This window comes from Chinchilla lanigera, unplaced genomic scaffold (genome assembly GCF_000276665.1).
Source record: "Chinchilla lanigera isolate Chin_1 unplaced genomic scaffold, ChiLan1.0 scaffold00004, whole genome shotgun sequence".
Classification (NCBI taxonomy): domain Eukaryota; kingdom Metazoa; phylum Chordata; class Mammalia; order Rodentia; family Chinchillidae; genus Chinchilla; species Chinchilla lanigera.
This window is the reverse complement of record NW_004955405.1, coordinates 31,529,670-31,538,868: the sequence shown is the minus strand read 5'-3', so window position 1 is coordinate 31,538,868 and position 9,199 is coordinate 31,529,670. Positions and strand designations below refer to the sequence as shown.

The window sequence follows — 9,199 nt, the reverse complement described above, 5'->3', positions numbered from 1 at the left end:
TTGTCTTTTTGAGACAGGGTCTCACTATACAGTTCAGGCTGACCTTGAGCTCACTTTGTAGCCCAAGCTGACCTCGAAGTTGCAACAATCTCCCTGCCTCAGCCTCCCAAGTGTTGGGATTACAGGCGTGAGTCACCATGCCCGGCTGTATTGTTTGTATTGTTCTTTTGCTATTTTGTAAATGTTTGTCTGTTTGTTTATGTGTTTCCCTTTTTTTATTTTTCAAAATTAAAAAAAAAGAGAGAGGAATTCTGGCTGCTGCAGCCACGCAAAGGAGAGGCATGGGGGCGCGCGGGTGTTGGGAATTGTTTGAGGATCCAGCAAAGGGAATATAGGTGACTGGCCGGAAGAAGCATAGCCTCAGGGATGTTAACATCCGCATCAGCTAACACTGATTGAGTCTTACTTACAGGCTCTCACTCTGTCCTCACCCAACCCTTGAGATGGGTAGCGTTAGGATGCCCGCTTTGCACAGGAGGAATGGGAGAGGAAGAAAGATTCACCTTGCCGAAGATCACAGCACCAATATATGGTAGAACTGAGGTTCGGCCCATGCAGTCTGCCCCTAGAGCTCCTATGTTTAATTGCATATCATTGGCTTAAAGTGACGCGATTACCTAGTTGCCTCTGATTCCCACAGACCGAGTGACTAGCAAGGGAAGCAGGGTGACAGATTTTGACGCAGTGCAAAAAAGACCTTCCAAATGTCCAGAGCTGGAGCGTAGGGCGGAAACCTTGTCATTAGAGTGGACAAGCAGGTCAGGTGGCCAGGCTTCAGAGGGAGGATTCCAGACTGGCTGAGAGCAGTGCCCTACTAGTTTCCTTCTTGCCTTGGTCCACTGTGGCCCAAGACTTTGAGTCTCTCCTACGGTAGTGACAGGTTGGCAAGAGGCAGCAGCGGAATAAGGCCTATAAGGGAGGAGAGGAGGGAAGCATTTTTCTAAGTACTTTGCAGGTTTAAATCATTTCATCTTTAAAGCAGCAATAGATAACATGGATGTCAATATTCCCATTTTATTGATGCAAAACCTGAGGCCTGTAGTTGCTACACATTTTATCCAGAGTCACATAACTAGTACTAGAGCCAGGATTTGGATTTAAGTAGGCTGATTCCAGAGCTGCACTCTCAGCCACCACTGTATGAAATGCTTTCATTAAGAGAGTGCATGTAATTGAAAAAGCTCCTGTTTTCCCCTGCCTTCACACCAGGATTTTTGACACATCCCCTTCACTTTATTACTAGAAGCTGGTGGTGGCAGTCGCCAATATAATGTTCTCATTTTGTCAGATGAAATTTATAGAGCCTGATTCTCCTGCTTCACAAACAGGTTCCCCGGGAGGGGGTTCCCAAATGCGCCGTAGACTCCGGCAGACTCATTAAACTGTTACACTTGTGTTCTTTCTCTCAGAAGTCCCAGGTGAAGGCATAAAAATAATGTCCCACTTGCAATATACGTCTGGCTCCTGTTGGAGCGTTCCTTCTGCTGTGAGAACCACAATACCTGTACTTTTTGTAGAGGTAAAGCTGAGCTTGGTATCAAGGATTTCTGCATGTTGATGTCCCTGATGGGTAAGGGGGAATTTGGTAATAGTAAGGACTATACTGACATGCAGTAGATGCTTAATATTGGCCTAAAAATGTGGTCAGCTGGGATTTATTGACTTTGGGGGAACAGGGGCATCAGTGCAACTTTATGGTATATTTTGGGTTCTGATAGTAAGTTGCTAATCCCACTTGCTAACCCTCATCCGCAGGTTTGTGCTCCCAGTCACTGGGCGGGCAAGACTCAGGGATCTTCTCAATGCGTTGTAGTTGAAGGCGGAAAACATATTCATGAAAAACTGTTGTTAGCCAAGCACTGTGTTCCCAGCCTCCTTTTCTTTCCGATCCATTTTTTTTTTCTCCGTATGCAAACAAAGCATTGCACGCTCCATGAGGACCCCGGGCCAGGGTTGTTCAGTGGTTGTTCGCTTTGCTGATGCAGATACCGGCTGCTGTGTCTAAGGCGACTGCTGGACTCATAGGCTACGAGGATGCAGCATTCACTGCGTGGCTTCTTCAGTGTTTGTTTTAGCTGCCAGGTCTCTCACGGCAATCACTGGCCAAAGGTAGACCGGATCTCGCCTCGGCGGTGGCTTACGAAACAGCCTTGTCACCGTGCCGCGCTCCTCCCGCATTTCTGCTCGGGGACTGAGCTCTCTGAGGCATGTGGCCCGTGTGGCATCCTGGCAGCAGCAAGGGTCCCCAGAGGAGGTGGGCAGCAGATGGTGGGCTCCTCAAGGGCAGCAGCTTGGCCTTGTTGTCTTTGTGCCCAGGGAAGGGAGCTCGGGAACTGCTGGCTGAACTCGCCTCTGAGGCCCATGCTGAGGGCACCCGCCCTTCACCCTCCCTCCCCCCGCTCCTCCCTGTCTGGCCTCCAGAGGCTGCACCTCTCCTAGGTGATATTCATTCTATTGAACCTGTGCCACCACCAAGCAGCCGTGGGGCAGGAGCAGGACCCTGAAATCCCCTCTGCAGTGGACTTGGGCTCTCTAGTTCCTCTCTCTCTGGTGGAGGGGGACGCTTGAGGGGGTACACTGGGGGGGGCACACTGGCAGTTGGGGCAAGGCCTCCTTCCTAGTGGGATGGAAGCATTTAAATAATTGAACAGTGGTGCAGCTGTGCTCCTTCGTACCAGCTGATCGCGTCTGTTTTCTTCTCTGAACGCCACCCAGTACCATGCATCAGGCTTGTCTTTTTCCCACAGTGGAACTATTTCTGCTTTTCTCTCCCAGATAAATATGATTGCTGTAAAAAATTATGATAAAGTGAACTGGGAAGATGGTAGCTGCAGCATAGTTTTAAAAAGTTCTCTGAATCCCCAAATAAAAACGGACAGCAACTAGATGGCTAAACCAAAAACCCACAAGCAGAGTGGATGACAGGATATCCCTGCAGGCTCGCAAATCCACAAAGACCTGCGCCCCATTAGTATCTGTGCGGGAGAGAGCAAAAGGAGGCAGGCAGGATTCTGATGGACTGGGCAATAGAAGGATCCCTGCAGCCCAGAGGCATTTACTGGGCAGGTCAGCCAGAGGGCAGAGCTGGGACTGCAAGCGGATCACCAGCTCCAAAAGCATTCGGTGAAGCGGAGGAGTTTGTGGGAAGAATAACCTCAGCCATCAGGAGGCAGAGGCAGGAGGATCACTGTGAGTCCAAGGCCAACCTGGGCTACATAGTGAGTTCAAGGCCAGCCTGGACTGTATAATGAGACCCTGCCACAAACAAACAAACAAACAAACAGCAAAAACAAAAGGAGCCAGAGCTATCTCTTATGAACTTTTAAACTACCCAGCCAGAAGTCCCAGTTGGGATAGCGTTCTGGTTTGATGAGTAATTGTGGAAGTGGGCAGTGGAGAAAGAAAATAGCCCGTTATAAGTGGTGGAGGGAAAGGAGGCCGGGAAATCTCAGAAAGGGAGCTGCCGTGTTCTTTAAATTTCTCTACAAACATCATAAAAAGGCTCCATGAAGTTAGAAAAGCTACCTCGGGCACTGCTTACTTTTTTTCCCTTTTTTTCAGATTTCAGGAAAATAAATTTTACATAAAAAATAAGCAATAACAATTATCAAGGTCAAATCCCACACAAAATTATTTTAAGGAGAAAGATAGATGGGACAAACAGCACCTGTTCAGACAATGAAATCACACTAGAAATGTCTGTAGAGCCGTTAAAACTATAACCTTCTATTTTGGCACACACCTGTAATCCCTGCACTCAGGAGGCTGAGGCAGGAGGATTGTTTCCAGTCTGAGATCAGCCTGGGCTACAAAGTGAGCTCAAGACCAGGCTGAACTGCAAAGCAAGACCCTGTCTCAAAAAGACAAAAAAAAAAATAAATAAATAAAAAAAAATTGTAACCTTCTATTTAAAAATCAGCTAAAAGATACAGAGATTGGCAGAAGAGATGAAGGAATAGCTCAAATCAAATTAGGAAAAAGGTTTTAAATGAGCTGCTAGAATTTGAGGAATCATTAGCAATAAAAGAAGTAAAGGCTGATCTTTATGAATAAAGACCGAATACAAACAAATGCAACAGACTAGGGGCTGGGGATTTAGCTCAGCAGCAAAAGCGCCTGCTTGGCAAATGCAACAGAGAAGACATTGAAAAACAGAACGTTGGCATGAAAGGTTTTTCTAAATCAAAAAGAAAGTATGAAAGAAAAAAAAATCTCAATAGGAAGTGACCAATACTGAAGAAAGCAAAGTAACATGCAAGATTCTGGCCCTAGGACTCTCTCAGAAGGGAGAAACTTCAGGCAAGAGGACACATGCGATCAAGACAATGTTCCTGAAATTTAAAAAAGAATTTTTGAAACTACACATGAAAAGAGCATACTACATATTTGAGAATATGTCAACAAAACTAACAACACTTAGGCCCATGCCAGTAAAACTACTGTGTTTTAAGGAGAAAGAAAAAAACTCCTTTTACGCAACTAAACAAACACAGCAAAGGGAAATGATATTTTGTCAGATTTTAGAGTGCAGCGATTAACTCCAGAAGCAAACAGAGTGACACATTTAAATACTCAAGAAAGGACAGTGTGAGCCAGGAGTTTTATATTCAGTAAAGCTGACTTCAAGTCTTTGTGTTCTGTGTTTTACTTGACAACTGTTATCAACAGACAAACAGCAGTATGCAAAAGCTGAGGGAATAGTATTCCCGTGAACCCTTCCAGAATATTCCATTTGAGAACAAGCTTCAGACAAGACAAGCTGGTGGTCCGAACTAAAATTACAGTTGTTTCTTAAAACTAAATAGAGCTGGCTGGGTGTGGTGGTGCACGCCTGTAATCCCAGCACTCGGGAGGCTGAGGCAGGCGGATCATCGGGAGTTTGAGACCAGCCTGGGCTACAAAGTGAGCTCAAGGCCAGCTTGAACTGCACAGCGAGACCCTGTCTCAAAAAGACAAAGACAAATACATAAAAAAGCTAAATGGAGCTGGATGTGGTAGCGCACACCTATAATTCCAGCACTCGGGAGGCTGAGGCAGAAGGATCGCAGGGAGTTCCAGGTCAGCCTGGGCTACATAGCAAGACCCACTCTGAAAAAACAAACCACAAACAAAAAAAGACTAATTTTGTGTGTTAAAATGAAGGGCATGTCATATGCAATGGCCGTGTAATCAGGTAATATAGAGTACAGCTGTTAAAAATGAGGCAAAAAGGGAGAGTAAATGCAAAAGTCTTAAATGTTTGAAAAATAATGTTTAGGGCCCGGGATGCAGCTCAGCAGCCTAAGTGCTTGCCTGAGAAGCCTGAGGTCATGAGATCGATTCCCAGTAACAAAAAAAAAAAAAAAAAAAAGGAAAAAAAAAAAAGAAAAATAATGTTTAGTAGTATTAGTGTTGTAGGCAGCTGAGTTAGATAGAAATGTAATAGTCAGACAGGGTCAGGCCCTCGAAGGAGCCAGTGTGGAGCACAGATACCTTGCAAATGGAGAGACCTCAAAATAAAAGATTAAACACACCCATATACGTCTCTAGGGATGGACATCAAGTATTAATATTCTAAATAGGCAGCGATCATTTTGAAGAGTCACTGACCCAACTCCCTACTGGAAAAGCCCCTGTTCTGTATTCATGCCTGCTGGCTATGTGACTTGCTTCCTCATTTGATCCCAATTTAATCAATTTTACCTGAACAATTATACTTGTAATCTTATTGGCTGACCATAGTTTTGTCCCACCTCATGCCCACTTTGCAATTTCCCATTTTTCCCCTTCCTTGGGTCCGTCTCACCTCATGGTTTTGCTCTATAAAGTCCTTGGGAAGGGCAAGGTCCTGGGCAACCCACTCGGGCCCCCTTCCGTCCTTCTCGGACAGAAGCTTTCTTTCCGTCAATAAACATATTCTGCTCTTAACCTCTGTTGTTCCTAAAATTCATTCTTCGATTTTAGAGAACACAAACTCATCCCAGATATCTTTCAGATTGGGAGTTTCTTTCCCCTATATCATTAGTATTAGTACTGCTATTCTGGGATAGTTGCAGGATAAAGTAAATGAGGAAAATTCACATTGTACTTCTATGTTCCTAAGAATCAAGACTTCTGTTTGGGAGAAAGAAGATATGGCTATGATTCAGAAAAGGTTAAATAAAAACATATGACTTTGAATCAGAACTATATGCCATATAAAACTATATATTGTATATATATATATATATATATATATATATATATATATAGTATTTTTCTATAGAGACAGTAGGTTATAGACCACATATATTACATCTGGATGGTCTGGCAGTCTTAGCTCTATCCCCTAAAAAGGTCCCACATTTCTGAGCAAGGCAAAAGCATCTCTAGTAGCAAGATTGTGGTCTTGAAATACTATTTACCACTAAAAGAAATTAAGCCTTCTTGGAGAAATGGAAACTTTGTAGAGAAATGGCTCTTTTCTAACTGGGCTAGAAAATGTAGGAGAACAGTCCAGAGCATTTTGCCATACCGAACAGCAAGGAGAGTATTGAATACATACAGGGATATGCCACAGAAAACCTCTGAGGTCAAATTGAAGAGGTTCTTCCATCCAAACCAGGACAATTTGAGCTTTCAGAAAAGAATAATTGTGAATGATTGAAATCTATCAAAAATGCTTAAATCCATGAATTCCAACAAATACTTTAAAAACAATTGGTCATTTACAGAGGATGACATAAAATAGAATCAAGCCTTTTTTCTTGCCTTTTCAGTGTGGACTATGATGCCAACCAACCAACAGGGAGGAAATCTCTATTTTTCAATCCTTAAAAAATCAGTGACTTGAAGTCACAATCAACGGCTGCTAACATCACCAAAAAAGGGACGAACAGACATGGTATTTATTGGCTCTGTGGTCTTGCCAGGGAGAATGAGCCCCAATCTGCTCAAGACTTGGATCCAGCTGCCACTTGCAGGAAATAGAGGGGATAGATGGACATGCTGATGGGCACCATAAACACGCAAACAGCAAAACTCACATGATAGGAACCTTGACAAGGCAGATCCCTTAAGTTGTTCAACAGATATAGGAAGAGGAAGAAATGGGAGAGGAAGCAGCGGTGGATAAGGCGTCTAGAAACACATTCCTGCATGATTATCTACAGTAAAAGAAACGTAGGGAAGTGAGCCCTACAAAAGCCAGGCTGATGTTTGTGTGAGGAGGAATGGGGATACAGCACCAGAGGACTTTCTTGGTTATCTGGCAAAATTTTACCAACTGACTTGGGTGGTTGTGGAAGGGTGCTCACTTGGGTAACTGGACACACTACACATTTGTGTTTTGTGTGTGTCTGTATCTTTTATTTTTAAATAAAAACATTTAAAGAATGATTCTTAGAAATTGTAAGTCTTTCCCTTATTTCTGTAACTCAGCCTCAGAGATAAATACTGTTACCATTTTGGTGTTTGTCTTTCCAGACTTTTTAATGCGCTTAGATTTTACCTAAATAAGATTATACTCCAGGTACAATTCTGAAACCATCCTTTTCCCTCAACAACACATCACAGACATCTTTTCACGTTGAGCTGCTCACTCATGCTAAAAAGTAATTGTTTACTTTTTAAATTTTAAAATAAAATATCTGTTCCTTACCCCAAATTCAAGTAATATAGAAAAGCGCAAGGAATAAAAGAAGCAAATTTCTCAAAATCTCACCACCCAGAAATAACCAGTGGAGGGAACCTGTTGGTCTCTTGTTGTACCCTGGAGAGGAACAGCAGTGCGTATAAGGAAAATAAAGAGACAAGAGCTGGGTCAGGTGGAGGCGCTCCCTTACCTGATCAGCAAGACCTAACTTCAACAGTAGGGGTGTTTATTTATACTCTTGCAAAGTTACTATCACAAGAGGTAATGTTGCCTAGCGACTAATGACTGTAATTGTCCAGGCAGCTTTTTCTCAAGACTGAGGTAGCTTGACTGCCTGAGGCACTCTGACTCTGCACTGCCCTCACAGATATGACCAATTTCAGCTCCAGCAGCTCCCAACAAACCAATGCTAACATAGTTGAAGAAGTGTCCCTATTTATGTTAAGGTAGAAGATGAGACACACACACACACACACACACACACACACACACACAGAGGGAGAGAGGGAATTTTATGACTGCCAAGATTATTTTAATTAAACTACTGAATTTAGGTTTACTTTTACAGAAGAAACAAACTGTAAGTAAACAAAAGTATGCAATTTCAGGTGACTTTTTATTTCATACTATGAGTAAACACATTCCTTAAGAAAAATGTTAGGACACTGTTAATTGGTTGGAGTGGTTTTTGTTTATTTATTTGTTTTTGTGGTACTAGGTACTGAACCCAGGGTCTTTACGCTGAGCTATATTCCCAGTGCTTTTTTATTTTTTATTTTGAGACAGTCACTCCATTGCCCAGGCTGAGTTTGAGTTTGCAATGCTCCTACCTCAACCTATTTTTGTGTTTTTGAGACCAGGTCTGCCATGTTGTCCAGACTGGTGGCGAACTCCTGGCTCAAGTGATCCTCCTGTCTCCACCTCCTGAGTAGCTGGAACTATAGGTGTGCATCATGACAGCCAGCATGAAATGTTTCTTTTGATTCATGCTTCAGTTTATGAGGCTCTCAACTGGCATCCTGCAGATAAAGCTGAGATAATTAGCTCTCATACCTCCTCCCACTCTCCTCCTACCTCCTGATTTAAAACATCTTTCTACTATTTTCACCTTGTCAGGATTTGTAACATTTCTATTTTGTTCTACCACTAGAACTTCCTCAGTTGTTTGGTCTCAGTTTGGTATTTATTAGCTGGTTTATAAAGGCCCACATGCTAAAAGCTGGGTCATTAGCCTGTGGCACTGTTGAAAGGTGGTGGAACCTTAGGAGGTAGGAGTGGGAGGAAGTTGAGGATGCGCCTTGACAGCCTGTTGGGACCCTGGCCCCCTTCTCTCTGTTTCTTGGTCACTGTGAGATGAACAGACCTCTTCCACCAAGCACTATGCCACAATATACTTCCCTTACTGAATATTCTATCCCCTCCTCCAGCCTTTGCTTCTGATTGGCTGGATTTTTTTTTTTTAAAGAGTAAAAGAAAGATAACATAGTAATAGGGGGGCTTACTGAATTACAGACAAAGTGGTAGGAAATTATCAATGGTTGTTGTTTTACATATTGTTATCTACAAGATAGTTTCTCAGGAAAACAA

General features: G+C 43.1%; 1 long non-coding RNA gene across 2 annotated transcripts in view; it reads right to left on the bottom strand.

The window, feature by feature from the left end:
- LOC106149465 overlaps nt 1-9,199 on the bottom strand; it is a 20,473-nt gene that overhangs the window by 2,453 nt on the left and 8,821 nt on the right. For both annotated transcript variants that reach the window (XR_001235684.1, XR_001235682.1), the window contains one exon: nt 618-909. This is a non-coding gene — a long non-coding RNA (uncharacterized LOC106149465). The remainder of the gene's footprint in view (nt 1-617; nt 910-9,199) is intronic.